Source organism: Peromyscus maniculatus, chromosome 2, assembly GCF_049852395.1.
Source record: "Peromyscus maniculatus bairdii isolate BWxNUB_F1_BW_parent chromosome 2, HU_Pman_BW_mat_3.1, whole genome shotgun sequence".
Taxonomy (NCBI): Eukaryota; Metazoa; Chordata; class Mammalia; order Rodentia; family Cricetidae; genus Peromyscus; species Peromyscus maniculatus.
Window position 1 is genome coordinate 20,457,984 of NC_134853.1, and position 18,272 is coordinate 20,476,255.

Here is an 18,272-nt window from a genome sequence, read left to right on the forward strand (position 1 = left end):
GCCACCTCTCCTTACTTTTTTTGCATATGAAAGGGTATTTTTTATTATTTTCCTATGTAACACATTAATGAATACACCATTTGCATTTTCTCAACTGGCAAATAAGACACAAAGCAAAAGTTTTATGATGCTTGGAAAATCAAGAGCAGTCACCTGTCTTTGGGAGGATTCAGTTTTTTACAAAATCTGTGACACTGCCAATGTGGGTACCAGAGATGCTTTGTGATGAAGAACACCTTGCTCCTGGGTCCTTGCTCAAGTTGTTCAATTTTTTCTTCTTATTTGATTTTCAGCACTTGCTCATATATTTCTTCATTGTTCTGCAAAATATCTGGTTGAGAAATAGGATTGATATGTTCATAGGGGATGTCCACAGAAGGGTGGTAGCACATTATTGCCTTGCCATAGGATGCCACATCAACCTCTACCTTGCAGCTGTAGTCCTCTGGAAGAGAAGAATATGTAGAATTATGACAAATACTAGATAAATGTCCATTTTGGATTGGAAACAAATTGGGTGCCAGATAATTCAATAAATCAATGGAAGTCTGTTTAAGGAGTATTAGGGAAATTTATTACAGTAAATTGAGGGAATACACTCACAAATACAAAACAGAGTAAATGGCTAAAGTCGTCCTTTATTCTGAGAAAGAGCAAATCCACCTTTCAGGCAGCAGGGAGAAGGGGCATGTGACCCTTCTCCCTGTCCTTTTAAGAGGTCAGGTACAACAGCAAGAAGCACCACATTCTTTGGTCCTTATACCCCAAGGTCATGGGTGGAGCAAATACTACTACAGCTCATTGATATCTCCCAGAATTAATGATTTCAATTACCCAATAAAAAGACTGATTAGCATACTGGATTAGACAACATGTCTGTGGTGATAGTTTATTTGTGCTGAAATGTGATAATTTATTTGTATGTTAATAAATAAAGTTACCTTGAGATCAAAGGTCAAATAGGCATAAAACGGAAGTCAGGCAGTGGTAGTACATGCCCTTAATCCAATCATATTTCAGGCAGAGACTCTATGTGTTCAAGAACAAAGCCAAGTGTGGTGACATGAGCCTTTAATCCTAATACCAACCATAGAGACCTGGAGGTTTGTATAGACAGGCAGTGATGAGAAAGTCATGTGGCTGGGCTTAGAGCCAATGAGAAGGCAGAAGAGGAAAGCAATAAAAATATGGGTTAGATAGGAAGAAGCTCTTTCTGTGGAAGCTACAATGTGGTAGTAAGCTAAGGCTAGTCATGGCTATTGCTCTGATCTCTTTGGTTATTACCTCTGTATTTGGCTCTCTGTTTCTTATTTAAGAGGACTGTTCAGAAATTCAATTACAAGTGCCCTTTTTTCTGCTGCACACAAGAAACACACCTCACCAACAAGTATAGACATCTCTACAGGGCAAACGGATGGAAAAAAAAGATATTGCAAGAAAATGGGTCAAAGATGTAAGCAGGTAGAGATATTTTAATATTTGACAAAATAGATTTTAAACAAAAATTAATCAGAGTAAAAATCCACCAAGACAATATTGCAAGCATTTATGCAGCAAACACAAGGGCATCCAAGTTAATTTAGCAAACAAACAAACAAAGAAAATACTACTGCTAAAATCATATATTGACTTTCACATACTCTCACCAATAAACATATCATCCAGACCAAACAAAAAAGATAAATGCTGGAGATAAATTATGTCAGAAAAAAATTGACCCAAAAGGTATTTATAGAGCATTTCATCTGTAACACAGAAGCATACACTTTTCCCTCAGCGACTCAAAACTTTCTTGAAAATTGACTATGTATCTTGACACAAAGTAAAGCTCAACCAAAACACACTAATTGAAATTACACCCTGTATCCTATCTGACAACTGCAGATTAAATCTGGACATCAACAACAGAAAGTGTACCAACTCGTGGAAATTGAACATCCCATTATTTAATAAAAGTAAGATCAAGGCAGGAATGAAGAAGGAAATTAACAACTATTTAATAATTTAATGGAAATTAAAATACAACATACCCAAACCTATGAGGCACAATTAAGTCAGTAATAACAATCAACTTTATCACACTATGTGCATACAAAGAGAGAGAGAGAGAGAGAGAGAGAGAGAGAGAGAGAGAGAGATGAACAACACAATGGCACATCTTAAAGCTCTAGAACAAAAAGAAGAAGCAACACTCCTAAGGAGTAAACATCAGGAACTCCCCCAAAAACAAAAAACAAAAGCAATAAAGAACCAACATAACCCAAAGACCAACATAACCCAAAGAATACACACACACACACACACACACACACACACACACACACACACACATCACCATCACCATCATCAACTACAACAAAATAACAGAAATTAATAATCATTACGTATTGATATCTCTCATATCAATGCACTTAATTCCACAACAAAAAGACACAAACTAACAGAGTCAACATGAAAACAAGATCTATCCTTATGCTGCATACAAGAAACACAATTCAAAATCAAAAATAGGTATGGTGTGTTTGTTTATTTGTATGTTTTTTAACTTTGGAGGCCTGCTATCCAGCTCCCAAATAACTAGACTGAGACTTATTCTTACTTTAGAATGCCTGGTCTTAGCTTGACTTCTTTCTAGCCAGGTTTTCTAACTTAACTTAAATCATCCTGTTTCTCTTTCAGTGCATTTTGCCTCTGGGCTTCTTACTTTTCTTTACTCTAATCTTTCTTTCCTTCTTACTCCTTGGCTAGCTGTGTGGTTGGGTGGCTGGCTCCTGGTATCTTCCTCTCATTGTTCTTTTCTCACTCACATAGATCTGCCTGTGATGTGATCAGGATTAAAGGTGTGAGCCACCACCACCCAGCTTCTGCTATGGCTTGCTATTAGCTCTGACCCCAAGGCAACTTTATATATTAACATACAAATAAAACCACATTTCAGCACAAATAAAATATCATCATATTAGACCAATCAGGTGTTATGTGCATGCAAAATAATACAGCTTTACAGAGTTAAACAAATGCAACATAAATGAATGCAACACATGTTTGCATCATTAAACAAATATTCCACAGCATAAATGAATATAACACATCTTAAGCTAATATTCCACAATAGATAGACATTACCTCAGAGTAAAGGGTTTTAAAAAGATTTTGTAAGCAAATGGTTCTAAGAAGCAAACTTGTGTAGCTATTCTAATATATAACAAAATAGACTTTAATAAAAATTAATCAAAAAACATGGAGAAAGACACTTCATACTCATCAAAGAAAAAGTTCATCAAGATGACTTCTAACTTTTCATCATCTATGCCCTAAAGACAAAGACACCCATGCTTGTAAAGGAAGTACTACTGAACCTTAAATCACACATTGACCCTCATGCATTGATAGTGGAAGAGTTCAATACACCACTTTCATCAATGGACAGATCAACCAGGCAAATTTAAACGGAGAAACAATGGAACTAACAGACATTATGACTCAAAGGATATTTCAGCCAAAACGAAAATAGTACACTTTCTTATCAGCACCATAGGGAATATTCTCCAAAACTGACCATATACCTGATCACAAAGCATGTCTCAACAGATACAAGAAAACTGAAATGACCCCGTGCCCAGTCTATTAGCCACCCATGGACTAAAGCAGTATTTCAACAAAAGCAGAAACAACAGAAAGCCCACAAACTCATGATAACTGATAAATTATCCACTGAATTACCACTGGGTAAAGGAAGAAATTAATCTTTGCTATAATTCAATGAAAATGAATGCACAACATACCCAAACTTATGGAAAATAAGAAAAGCTGTGTAAAGAAGAAAGTTTATAGTATTTAGTGCTTTCATAAATAATTTGGAGAGCTCTCACACTAACAACTTAACAAAACAACTGACAGCCTGAGAACAAATAGAAGCAAACTCACCCAAAAGGGGTAGAGGGCAGGAAAATCAATAAAATAGGGCAGAAATCAATAAAAAATAAACATAGAGAACAACACAGAGAATCAATGAAACAAAACTTAGTTCTTTGAGAGAGTCAGGAAGACAAACAACCCCTTATCCAAACTAACTACAAACCAGAGAAAGAATATCCAAATTAACAATATCAGATTTGAAAAGGGGACAGAACAATGTACTTAGGAAATCCAGAGAATAGTTAGGTCATGCTTCAAAAACCTATACTCCACAAAATTGTAAAATCTAAAAGTGGTCAAATTTCTTGATAGATATTACTTCCAAAATTAAATCAGGTTCAGATAAAACAATTTAAATAGACCTATATCACCTAAGAAAATAGAAGCAGCCATTAAAAGTCTCCCAATCAAAAGCCCAGGTCCAAATGGTTACAGTTCTTCTAGACTTTCAAAGAAGAGCTCATGCCAATACTTCTCAAATTATCCTACATCTAAAATTGAGATATTCAAACTACATAAAGACACAAAAAAGAAAGAGAATTACAGATCACTATCCCTTATGGACATATATGCAAAAATGTTCAATAAATTACTTGCAGACTAAGGCAAAGAGCACATCAAAAACATCATTCACCATGACCAAGTAGGCTACATCCCAAAAATACTGGGATAGTTCAATATAAGAAAATAAACAAATGTCATCCACTAAATAAATATCATGGGACTTGCAGACAAATAGAGGGAACTAGAAAAAAATCTCCATGAGTGAGATAACCCACACTCAAAATAACAAATGTGGTGTGTACTCACTTGTAAGTAGATATTAGCTGTAAAGTAAAGAATAATCCTACCATAATCCGCAGACCCAGGATGGCTAAGTAACATGGAGGGCTCAAGGTGGGGGCACTTGGATCCCCTTGCAAAGGTGAAATAGAAGAGATTGCATGGCTAGACTGTGGTTGAATGGGGAAGGGTACATGAAGAACTGTGTTGGTGAGGATGGAGAGCTGGTGGGGAAGAAGAAGAGGAGCATTGAAAGACATGACTGGAAATAAGGGGGGAATTTCAAGGTAAGGTAGAAACATGGGGCAAGGGAAACTCCCAGGAATCTTCAAGGATGACCAAAACTAAGACACATAGCATTAGCAGATATGTAGCCTAAATGTGCTACATGTGACCAGGCAAGACTTTCAGTGGACGAATTTTGGACACCAGCCACATAACCTTTGTTCTACAGTCTGTCCTGCCTGTGGGAACTTTTTTGGTTTGAGGAGCACAGAGGTTGTTGAAATGGCTGACATGAGTGCCATGATAGTTACCTCACACCTGACAGTGCCTCTGGTGCCAGGATCTAGAGATTGAATGTCCCAGAGACCTAGGATAGAACCAAGCATGACTGGAGAAAAAATGCCAATATAATGATACCCAGTTATATTCCTTTATACTCATAGATTGGTACCTAATCTTCAGAGAAGCTTCATCCAGTAAATGATGGAAACAGATACGTAGACCCACAATCAAACATTAGGCTGAGCTTGAGCAATCCTACTGTGCAATGAGGAAAGTTTTGGAGCCAGAGATGTCAAGGACATCACAAGAAATCCCATAAAATCAACAAACTGGGCCTCATAAGATCTCACAAAGTCTGAACCGCCAACCAATGAGTTTGCATGGGACTTATCTAGACTCTCTGCATATTTGTAAATGTTGTATAGATAGCTTGCACTGATTGTGAGACTCTTAACAATGTGAGCATGGGATGTCTTTGACACTTTTGCTGGCTTTTGAGACCCTATTCTGAATACTGATCTGCCTTACACAGGTTTTATATAAGAGGAGGTGGTTAGTGCTACTTCAACTTTATATTCCATCTTTTGATGACATCCATGGAAGTGCAAGTGTTACAGATCCAGAGGGAAAGTTATCTTGACTTGTTGAGATGTTAGACTATTTCTACACCTACACCTAAGAAGGAAGGTATCCTGAGTATTTACAACTGTAAGAAGAAAGGTATCCTGACTTGTTAGGAAGTCAGGCTATACATACAGCTGGGAAGGGACATATCCTGGATACCTACAGCTATAAGGAGAAAGGTATCCTAACTTGTCACAAAACCAGGCTATACTTGAAACTGGGGTGCAGGCAGGGCATGGTCTTCTTGTAGGATGTAGCAATCCTGCTCTTCTATGAGAGATAGCCATTACACCTGAGCTCTCCTCCATCACCATACCTTAAGGGAGTTGCCCAGCAGAGGCATCCTTTTCTTCTTCTGCCCCGCCTGCCTTAGGGAATGTCCCAGCAGACACATCGGTTTCTTCTCAAATCTGACCCAGAATGTTACTTTTTCTGCTTCTCCATGCTAAAGGGAAAACCCCTGTAGAACTTTAGCAGTCTCCTCTAGTTCAGTGCTGTAGATATCGTTCTGTATAAATAAAACACTGATTGGCCAGTGGCTAGGCAGGAAGTATAGGAAGGACAAGGAGAGAGGAGAATTCTGGGAAGTGGAAGGCTGAGTCAGGGAGAGACCTGCCAGCTGCCACCATGATAAGCAAGATGTAAGGTACCAGTAAGCCACGAGCCACGTGGCAACTTATAGATTAATAGAAATGGGTTAATTTAAGATATAAGAACAGTTAGCAAGAAGCCTGCCATGGCCATATAGTTTATAAGTAATATAAGCATCTGAGTGATTATTTTGTACAAGGATTGTGGTACTGCAGGGGCTTGGTGGGACCTGGAGAGAAATTCTCCAGCTACAAATGATGTCCAACGGCTCAAGTTTCCATCTTAAACCTGAGAATATTTAATAAGCAATTCTAAACAGAACCAAAACCAGGTTCCTGCTTCATGTCTCATATGGGCAGCTAGATGCAACAAAACGTAGGTTTAAGCTGCTATGGTAGGTTCCTGGCATGCACGCTGGACCTGCAGTATGGCGGAAATGAGGCATCTACAAGCGGCACATTACACTGCGTGGTGGGTTTAGACTTTGCTAGTACAAAACAAAAAAAGAGGTTTCTGGGCTACACACTGCTTTGATAGAAGCATAGACCCACTACTTCTGAGAGTTGATCGATCCCAGAGCTGGCAGAAAATGTACCACCACCATGTTGGGAAGCTGAAGTGGGTGGAGCCAACAGCCACTGTGCGGTTTCAGTCTTAGAATGCTGCAGTTTAAAACAATAGGTTCAAGGTAATATAAAAATAAGCCACATAAAGATGGCTATCACAGAGAGAATCTGGATTATGTTCTCTTTGATAATCGTAACTGAAAAAGAAAACATTTGGTTGTAAAAGCTGTTGAGTTATGCCAAAATGTATATTTTAAAGGTACCTTGACTTCAAAATTTAGATACAAGGATATGTTGCTTTGGAAAAGAGACTCTGCTTTTGTTTCCCACAGAAAGCCAGAAGCTATGGATTTATTCCAGATCAAGATACATCAGATTTGACCAGCCAAGACTACCTGAAAGGTCTCTGATGACACCATGGCCCAGATGATCTAATACCCAGAACTGTTTCAAGGCAACTGGCTCAGATGATACACACTCATGGACTACTCCATAATCCTAAAATTTTCTTTGTGTCCCCATAAGATACAGTGACCACCTACAGCAGAAAGTAAGAGAAGCTACGCCCAAATTCCCAAATATACCATGCTGGCTTTGGAGATGGAATTGGCTCATTCCTTCTCTAAACCCAAACATATTCCTAAAATAAAAGGTTAAAAGATTCTTTTGTCTCATATCAGAAGAATCCTCTGGAGTTGGACAGAGAAAAACCAATATGTTTAATTAAAACAGGTTGATTATCAATGCAATCTCTTTCTAAAGAAGAAAAGGGGATATGATATTGATATATAGGATATAGAGATGATAGGATAAAGGGTAGATTAATGAACCTACTTTTAAAGAGCAACAATTTGTTTAAAATGCTTTACATGGGTATAGATTTTAGTTTATATTTAAAATGTTTTACATTGGTATAGATTTTAGTTCACTGATGCAAGTTTAAACTTAATTTTGTTATACTGTACATATATTTCTATTCTCATTTGAAGTATTATGTTTATGTAACTCATTTAGATTGGAATGGATAGTTAAGAAATATAAATTGATAATTAGTCTTCTATGATAGTCAAACTTGTACCATGTTAGTTAAGTTTTCTAGGTATACATAGATATATTTCAGAAATACAGATAATCTTCAAACACTTCAAAGACCTAAAGAATATACCATTTAAAATATTTTTAAAAATTTAGACTTTCTGTACAGTGAGACATGTCTGCTCCTGGCAGCACTGAATTTACTTCACAGAGGAGGATGGGCATTGAAGACACTCTGTATAGAATTTATCTTCTTCTTGGCAAAAATAGCCATTTGGGCAAGCAACTGTTCTTGCCTGGACTGCTTGATCGACTGGACATGCAGGACCCATGGGAAGGTGACCGGCGAACTTTGTGTGGCAAAATGGTCCTTCAGGTTCCTGCTTCGCAGAGGAAACTGCCAGACATTCTACAGGACACAGAGAGAAGTAACTGAAAGACTCTAAGCCTGTGGGCTGAAGACAGATGCCCCAACTTTACAAGAGAACTTTGGATGACTGTCCAGGCTGCCAGTTCTCTCTGTCTACCATGCAAGACTACTGAAAGTTGCTTGAATCCTTCTCCCATTTCTCAGGTAATATTATATCCTTCTGAGGTCTTTGATGTAGTTGAATCTAGATAGTTACAATTTTCCTTAGTTATGATAAAAGATAAGTTAGATATGAAACCTTTGACTCACAAATATAGGATAGATAGGCTATCTTTTTTAATTTTGACAAATACAAATAGAGTAGATATTATAAATAGACTAGACAATGTAACTGTGGTGGTGCACACCTTTAATCCCAGCACTCAGGAGGCAGAGGCAGGCAGAAATCTGTGAGTGCCAGGCCAGCCTGGGCTACAGAGTAAGTTCCAGGAAAGGGGCAAAGCTACACAGAGAAATCCTGTTTCAAAAAAAACAAAAAAAAAAAAAGGAAAGAAAGAAATGTGGTTTTTTGATTCTTTGTATGTATCTATGTAGAGATGTATTTCCTAAGACATATTGAAACTTCCTGATATAAAGGAGCAATGTGAAAACAATAAACAATTAAGTAATAGTGAAGCTGACTATACTAACACCTACTTGTAATTCTAAAACTGAGGTAACAGAAACATGAGGATTGTTATAAATTCAGGCTCAGCCTAGGTTACATAACAAGTTCCAGACCAGCTGTGGATGTAAACTAAAACCAAGTCTTTCAATATCAAAGTAAAATAGAAATAAAGAAAGGACTGTCATTTTTAATGTCTTCTTAGATAGTATAGTAAATCTTCATCATAAAAGGAAATAGAAAACATGTGATCAGAAAAATATATGAAATATCCAAAAATGATGTGTGCCACAAGTATGTATTGAGAATGTCAAAGAAATATAATGGTTGTAGTAGGATTACATTCTATGAATTTCCCTGATTAGGTAGTGTGTGTGTTTTAGAGTTTCTGTTGTGAAAAGACACTGTGATCATGACACCTTTTATAAAGGAAAACATTTAATTGAGGTGGTGGCTTACAGTTTCACAGGTTCTATCCATTATCATCATGGCTCAGGGCATGGTGCATACAGGCAGACATGGTGCTAGCTACCTCATGATCAGAAAGCAACAAGAAGTGGACTGTGATGCTGAGCAAAAGTTAAGCAAAAGAGACCTCAAAGCCTACACCCACAGTAACACTCTTCCTCCAACAAGGCTACACTTAGTTCAACAAAAAAACACCTAGTAATAATTCCACTCCCACTCTGGGATAATGCTCTGGTACACTGCAAAGATTTGTCATTCCAATTGGTTTAGTAAAATGCTAATTGGCCAGTAGTCAGGCAGGAAGTATAGTTGGGGCATCCAGGCTAGGAGAATTCTGAGATGAGGAATTACAGTGTCAGGAGTCACCAGCCAGACATGGAGGAAGCAAGATGAGAAGGCTACACTGAGAAAAAGTACCAAGTCACTTGGGTAACAAAAATAGAAATATGGTTTTACATAATATGCAAGGGTTATCTATTAATAAACCTAAGCTAATAGCTGAGTATTTTAGAATAATATTAAGCCCATGATTTAATTGATGGGGAAGTAACTGCTGGGTATTTGAGAGTTGTTGATGGTACATAAATTTCTGCCTGTATACTCCCTATAAGCTTAAGGGGGCCAAACACATTAAAATTACCATAGGTAGGTACCTTTGAGAAGCAACTAGAAGTAAGGGAAGAAACCAATAGGTCTCTACAGATCTGAGGTAACCAGAACCAATTCATGTGGGTTCTGGGACAAAAATCAACTTCACATTAATAGTGTATTCTTACTTACTTTTGCTGGACAAGCTAATATTTTCTTTTTACAGTGGCTCAAGATCAGAACAAATTAAGACAGTAATGTAGGACTGTTTGAGTACTGAATGTACTTTCTACTATATGTACTTAAAGGGGAAAAAGCTAGTCTCGCTTAAAAATGTCCTTGATAGGCCAGACCAAATGCCAATAGGAAGAGAGGAGCTGGATACATACTCCCATCCATACCTGTGGTTTTATTGTCAACTATTGGGAAACAAAGTGTGTTTTTTCTAAGAGTTTAACCTCTGCTAATTTTACAATGCTCCAAAGGAAAACCACACATCCAAGACTGTCAGGAAAGTATAATCTGGTATGGAAAGATTTTTTTTTTGTTACTATTTTTTTCAAAGACACAAAGTTGAATGGATAAGAAAAGGGGTGTTGTGCTATGTGGGCTTCTTCTGCAGTATTATTGGTTAAATACTAAGAGTAAATGTAACAGTGCATAACAGGGATTGATGTTAAAACTGAAATAAAAATGTGTCTTTGATGGGACTATATACTGAGTTGGCTAGAACATCTTGATTAAATTTTCTGTGAACTAACGTCACTGTTAGGTTCATCTCAGGATCACAGCTTAGCTTTCTCTGAAGTCAGATTCTTAACTTAAACCTTTCCTACCTCAATTCTGTTGTTAATGCAATGTTTTTCTGAGTTTATTAAGTTTCAAGGCCTCCCTTCCCAGAAATTTCAGAAACAGCCTTCTATTTTTCATATTGCTCATCTCATGGTCTTTGTGACAAAGTTTGTCTTCTCTATGCTTCCTTCAGGCAGGGATATACCACAGATGAAGCATCTCCTCCTTTCAATATTGCCCCTCCATTATGTACTCATTCCTTAATACAACTTATCGTTATTAAATGACAAAATTATTTATTGTTCATTGACCATTTGAAATTACAGAACTTTTTGTCTGGTGTTTGGATACTGTGCTTCACCATGTAGTTCAGGTTGTCCAGAAACTCTGTTAGCCCAACCTTGCCTCAAACTCACAGTTCTTCAGTCTCCAGTTCCTGAATGCTGAGATTATAAACACTTACTATGATGTTCGGCTCTATTCTAGTTTTTCATAACTTTTTTCTCCAAGATAGAATGTTCTTTTGTAACTCTAAACAGACAAGTCCACCTATTTATGCAATTCAGATTGATGGTTAACATAAAGATCTGTGCTTCTGGATGTCTTGGATTGAACCAAATAGCTCCCTGAGTCCAGAGTAGCAGCTTTTTTTTTAAAGAAATAAAAGTGCATCACACCCAAAGGAACCAGATACCAATGTTTTTCTTGTATCTGCATGCTGTATGACTTTTCTTAGTGACTTGTGGACATATGTCTAATCAATTCTCATAGGATATTTTTGACAGATTAAGGAAACAATTTCACCCAATTCATAGCTGAAAGATATTCCCTATGAAATGGAATTAAATCTAATTGAAGAACAGTTGGTTGAATGCATAGTGATCATAACACTATTGCAATGGTGGGCCTGGTATATTGTGACTGTAGCACACAGAGTTCCAAATGCTTCAGGGTTGTTAATGACAGTTCTCCCACAGTAGCACAGATAGTACCTTCCCTCATTATTAAAACAACCAGGAGGGAAAGAAAACTCGGAACAATCACAACTTAATTTCGCGTGTTCTATATTCATAGCATATAGTGTTTTCAACAATGTAGATTTACAATCTCTTTCATGAATGCCATCATCAGTGGCAATAGCCTATATGGTTTGCATCATATCAAAGATTTCCTTAGCCAACAACTCATAGGGGAAAACTCACCCCTAGTACTGACATTCACTTAATAATTTTATGGCTTTATGAGTGTTCTACTTTCTACCCCTAAAGGTCATATTCTGGTGGTATTTTATTTGTACTGAAATGTGATTTTCATTGTATGTTAATAAATAAAGTTCCCCGGAGGTCAGAGCTATTAGAGCCATACAAAGAGCATGGTGGTGGTGGTGGCGGCAGCGGCGGCACATGCCTTTAATCCCAGCACTTGGTAGAAGAGCTAGGTAGATCTCTGTGTGTTCAGGGATACAGCCAGCATTGGGGACATATGCCTTTAAGACCTGGAGGGCAGTACTTACAGGCAGTGATGAGGCAGTCATGTGTTTGGGTTTACAACCAATGAGAAGGCAGAACACAAAGACTATTTAAAGACAGACACACAGGAAATACCTCTCTTTCAGGGAGGCTAGAAGCACTGCAGGAGGTAAGATTTTAGCTCTGAGATATGACCCCTCAGCTTTCTCCTTTACATTGGTTCTGTGTTTCTTATTTTAATTAGACAGTTGGTTATATCTACATCTGGTGCCCAACATGACAAAAATCCATTAAAAACTGCTTGGAGTTGGCTCCCTTTTCCAAGCAGCCAGCTCCCTAGCCCCGGCCCAGGTCTGATTGGCCTCTGGACGGACTAACCTTGAGCTGCTTGCTTAAAGCTGGTGCTACAAACAACTCAGGCCTGCCCTGCCAAACAGAGCCCCTGCCTATAAAGCCAACGCACATGGTAAGAGCTTAATAAAGCCAGAGCCAAGCCTTGACTCGGCTCAAGATGGAACATGTGGCTGGATTTAAGCTTTAGCCGGCTATGCTTTCGCTTTCTCTCTCTCTCTCTCTCTCTCTCTCTCTCTCTCTCTCTCTCTCTCTCTCTCTCTGGATTTACACCTTAGACACTAGGTGGCTGTTTTAAAATTTCCTTCAATTTCTACTGTTCTACTCAGATTTGGTAAGTCACAACATATCAGATATTTTAAAGGAAACTATTTAAAAGACAAATTTTTCCACATTAAAAAAAATGGGTTTTATCTGTACATTGGAAAAATGGGTTTTGTTTAAAATTTTAGGCAGTCTGACAATGGAACAACTATATGAGAAGATTAGTATTATTGGAATTATGCAATTTATCACTATGCTTATCCTCATTTTAAAATTTAAAAAGATAGTCAATTTAAGTGCCAAGATGACAGCTTTACAAAAACTTGTTAAACCTGTAAAAATTCAGACAGAAGAAATTAACAGTGAAGTTGTTTCAAGTCTGGATCATAAGGTTGCAGAAAGAAAGCCTGTTTTCACACAGTCACCCTTAATTTATCCTGTAACTGTACAGCAGTTGTCTGATCAAATGACTATACAAAATACTTGGGGTCCAATTGAAATGTTGGATTTAAAAAGGTTTAAGGAGGCAATAGTATCTTATGGCATGTATTCCCTATATGTAAACAAATGTTAAACTCTTGGTCAATATAATAGGATTGCACCACAGGACTGGCGGGAGCTGGCACAAGCTGTTCTGGAACACAGCCAGAGGCTTCAATTTCTAACTTGGTTTAAGGATGAAGCTAAAAACATAGAAAAACAATGGAGAGATAAAGAAATACAAGTTTGCCAGGATCAGCTAATTGGAGAAGGCCAATACGCTTCAGTACAAACACATAGTTTATATGATGTCCAAACCCTAATTTTGTGTCAAACAGCAGCCTTGAATGCATGGGACAGAGTTGAGGAAAAAAAAACCTGAGTCATTTACAAAGGTTATGCAAGGCCCAAAAGAATCTTTCACAGATTTTTTTTTTTTTTTTTTTTTTTACAAAGACTGGGTTCAGCAGTAAAGAGAATGGTCTCGGATTCAGAAGCTAGTAAGTTAATAATTGAATCTTTGGCCTTTGAGAATGCGAATGCAGCATGCAAAAGAATAATCAGGCCATTAAAGGCAAGATCTGCACCTTTGGAAGATTGGATTAGAGACACGATTAATGTTGAGGCTCATGAGCATGATGATATGTGGGTAGGAGAAGCAATTTCAAAAGGTTTGAGGAGTGTTAGATGTTTTGGATGTGGAAAGCAAGGACATTTGAAAAGGGACTGTAGACAGGTCATTCCTAGAAACAATGTTTCTTCAAGGAACAATGGAAACAGAATGTCCCTTCCTTCTGGAGTATTCAGAAGGTGTGGTAAGAGAAAACACTGGACCAACGAATGTAGATCAACAAAGGACAGACAGGGTAATCCTTTGCCTCAGTCTTCAGGAAACTTCCAGAGGGGCCTCACGCAGGCCCTCGTTGCAAATCTACTTCAAACCTTTCCTGCAGCCATAGAGGAAATCCCTGCTCTGAGCGATTAAATAACCAAATGTCTATTGGAATAAATCATGCTGGTCAGGATGATGAAACAGAGAGAATAGAAAATTCAGGAGAAAACATAAAGAAAAATTTTTGTCAAACTTCTATTAATGAACAAAAACCAAAATTAACAATAAAAATAAGTGGTGTTTCGTTGTCTGGTCTGGTAGACATAGGTGCGGACGTTACCATAATTGCACCAGTATTTTGGCATCAAAATTGGCCTCTTCAGGAGGTAAATGTTCAGCCATTAGGAATTGGGACATTATCTCAGGTGAAACAGAGTGCAAGATGGCTCGAATGTATAGGTCCAGAAGGACAGAGAGAAAAATTAAAACAATATGTGGCTAAAATAGCTATGAACCTGTGGGGTTGAGACTTGTTGCAACAATGAAATACTCAGATTTACGTCCCTCCAATCTCAGAAATAAATCATAAACTATCACATGTTTCTGAGAGAAATATTAGAAGGCATTATTTTGAGTGGTCACCAGCCATCCCTATTATACAGGGCACAACAACTGATGATCTTCCAAAGACACCAACAGCTCTACATTTAAAATGGTTAACAGAAAAGACTGTATGTGTTCAGAAATAGCCTTTAACAACAGAGAAACTGCAGGTTAAAAGAGCTGGTAGAAGAACAGTTAAATGCTCAGCATATTGAAAAATCAACCAGCCCTTGGAATTCTCCTGTATTTGTTATTAAAAAGAAACCTGGTAAATGGAGAATGGTACAGACCATAGAGCAATTAACAAAGTAATTCAGCCAATGGGCTCTCTACAATCTGGGATGCCTTTGCCTACTCTGCTACCAAAAGGATGGCCTCTCATAGTTATTGATTTAAAATACTGTTTCTTTTCAATACCCTTACAAGAAAAAGGCAGGGAAAGATTTGCTTTCACAGTGCCTACTTATAATACTTCTCAACCGGTTAAAAGATTTCAATGGAGGGTCCTTCCACAAGGAATGTTGAATAGCCCAACTCTGTGCCAATATTTTGTACAACAGCTATTGGAAGCAATATGAAAAAAATTCCTAAATCTATAATTTATCATTACATGGATGATATTTTACTAGCTGACTCAAATGCAGATACTTTAGAAAGAATGTTTGAAGAAGTAAAGAAAATTTTGCCTTGCTGGGGATTACAAATTGCTCCTAAAAAGACACAAAGAGAAGATTCTATTAATTATTTAGGATATAAAATAGAGCTACAAAAAGTTAGACCCCAAAAGGTGCAAATTAGGAGAGATAGACTACAGACTCTGAATGACTTTCAAAGATTATTTGGAGATATTTCTAATCTATGAACTATTGTTGGGGTAAAAACTGATGAACTGACTAATTTGTTCAAAACCTTATAAGGTGACAATTTAAATAGTCCAAGAGAATTATCACCTGAAGCTGAGAAAGAATTGGCCTTGGTAGAAAAGAAAGTACATGAAGGGCATGTGGATCGTATTGATCCAAAGCTGGATTGCATTTTGGTTATTTTACCTTCTAGGCATTCTCCTACTGGAATATTAATGCAGAGGGAAGATATTATATTGGAATGGATATTTTTACCAAATAAACCAAATAAAAAATTAAAAACTTATGTGGAAAAAAATCTCTGACTTGATTTGGAAAGGAAAATTGAGACTTCATCAATTTGCAGGAATAGACCCAGCAGAAATTGTCGTATCTTTAACTAAGGAGGAAATTGAAAAATTATGGACAGAAAGTGAACCTTGGCAAAGAGCTTGTAGAAATTTTTTGGGAGAAATTAACAGCAAATATCCCAAAAGCAATAGAATTGATCTGATAAAGAGAGATGATTGGATCTTGCCTTGAATTATACGGCAAAGACCCATATCTGGAGTTCATACATTTTATACAGATGTCAACAAACAAGGAAAGGCAGGTTACAAAGCAGAAAATTTAAGTAAAGTGGCTCAAAGTCCTTATAATTCAGTTCAAAAATCAGAATTGTATGCTATTCTGTTGGTATTAATGGATTTTTCAGAACATCTCAACATAGTAACTGACTCTCAGTATGCTGAAAGAGTAGTATTACATATTGAGACTGCAGAATTTATCCCTGATGCTTCAGAATTAACTTCACTATTTATTCAATTACAAGATACAATCAGGAAAAGGAATCATCCTTTATATATAACTCACATTAGATCCCATACTGGTCTGCCAGGCCCTCTAGCACAAGACAATGATGAGATTGATAAATTATTGATAGGAAATGTGCTGGAGGCCTCAGAATTTCATAAAAAACATCATGTCAATAGTAAAGGTTTAAAAAAGGATTTTTCCATAACCTGGGGAAAAGCCAAAGAAATAGTAAAGAAATGTCCTACTTGTTCCTTCTACAATCAAATGCCATTACCAGCAGGATGTAACCCAAAGGGTACTCAGAGAAATGAAATCTGGCAGATGGACCTGTTTCACTTTGCAGAATTTGGAAAATTGAAATATGTACACCACACCATCGATACTTATTCAGGATTTCAATGGGCAACTGCTTTGAGTTCTGAAAAAGCTGATTCTGTAATCACTCATTTGCTAGAAGTTATGGCCATCATGGGTATACCTGCACAACTCAAAACTGACAATGCTCCATCATATGTCTCTGTTAAAATGAAACAGTTTTTTGCTTATTATAATATAAAGCATATTACAGGTATACCACATAATCCTACAGGTCAAGCAGTTATAGAAAAATAAAACAAAACTCTAAAGGATATGCTAAATAAACAAGAAGGGATAACAAACCTTCCAGAAATAGACTTTGAATTTTCTGAATGCCATTGAGAACGGAACAACAGCTTAGAGAGACATTGGATAATAGAAAAAACTACAAAATTAAATCAGCCTATATACTTTAAGGATGTGCTAACCTCAGAATGGAAACCAGGGTATGTATTACATTGGGGATGAGGTCTTGCTTTTGTTTCTACAGGAGAAGATAAGCTGTGGGTACCATCAAAATTGATAAAGATTCTATTTGAACAAGAGAAACCTCTTAATTAGAGGAGGTGATAGTTCATCAACCAGCATGAACATCCAATTTAAACTAACTTGTACCAGTAACACATGCCTTTTCATTTAATCAGATAATAAGTTGCCAAAAAGGAACATCCCCAAAATTAGTCTTGGGGAAATGTTTTTGTTTTTATCTTTTAGGAGAATGAAGATTAAGGAATCTGAAGAACACAAGACAAATGAGACAAATGAAAAAAAGGGACAAATCATCTATACCAGGAAATAAAGTAAAATGGCGTATGGGTATATATTATCTAAAAAATTTTATGTCTTCCTAAATGTTTGTTTCTGCTTTTCTCTAAAGATTTAACACTATTGGTCTTCTAATAGTCCCATTTCAATTAAAATTTAAAGCTGACTTTGGAGTTGGAGAATGGCTCTCTCCTTCTTTAAACTCAAACATGTTGTTAAAAGGAAAATGCAAACTCCCTGTATCATGCCTGAATAAAAGAGCCATCTTCTGCTGTGGGACAGGACAAAAACCAAATTAATTAAGGGACTATTCTATTACTAATCTCAACTCTTTGATTCTATTCTGATTCTTTAAACTTTTCTTAAAGTATAAAATTTATATCAAAATTTACATGATTAATATATATATATATATATATATACACACATTTTAAACTTTGTTAAGTTATGAATGGTCATATAGAGTACTAACTAATTCTAGAAAAAAGGCTTCAATTAGCAACATATATATGTCTTTGTGTTCGAGTCTCTTATCAGTTTTCTGCAGGAAATCAAGGCCAGGCCTAACAACAACTGAAGTCTCCAGG

At 36.9% G+C, this 18,272-nt stretch overlaps 1 protein-coding gene across 1 annotated transcript in view; it reads left to right on the forward strand.

Moving 5' to 3' along the window:
• LOC102910632 (solute carrier family 7 member 12-like) overlaps positions 1–8,599 on the forward strand; it is a 65,679-nt gene extending 57,080 nt beyond the window's left edge. The window contains exons 4-5 of the transcript XR_013048965.1: positions 7,322–7,539; positions 8,194–8,599. The gene's annotated coding sequence lies outside the window, so the exon portion shown is untranslated. The remainder of the gene's footprint in view (positions 1–7,321; positions 7,540–8,193) is intronic.
• The last annotated feature ends 9,673 nt before the right edge of the window (positions 8,600–18,272 follow it).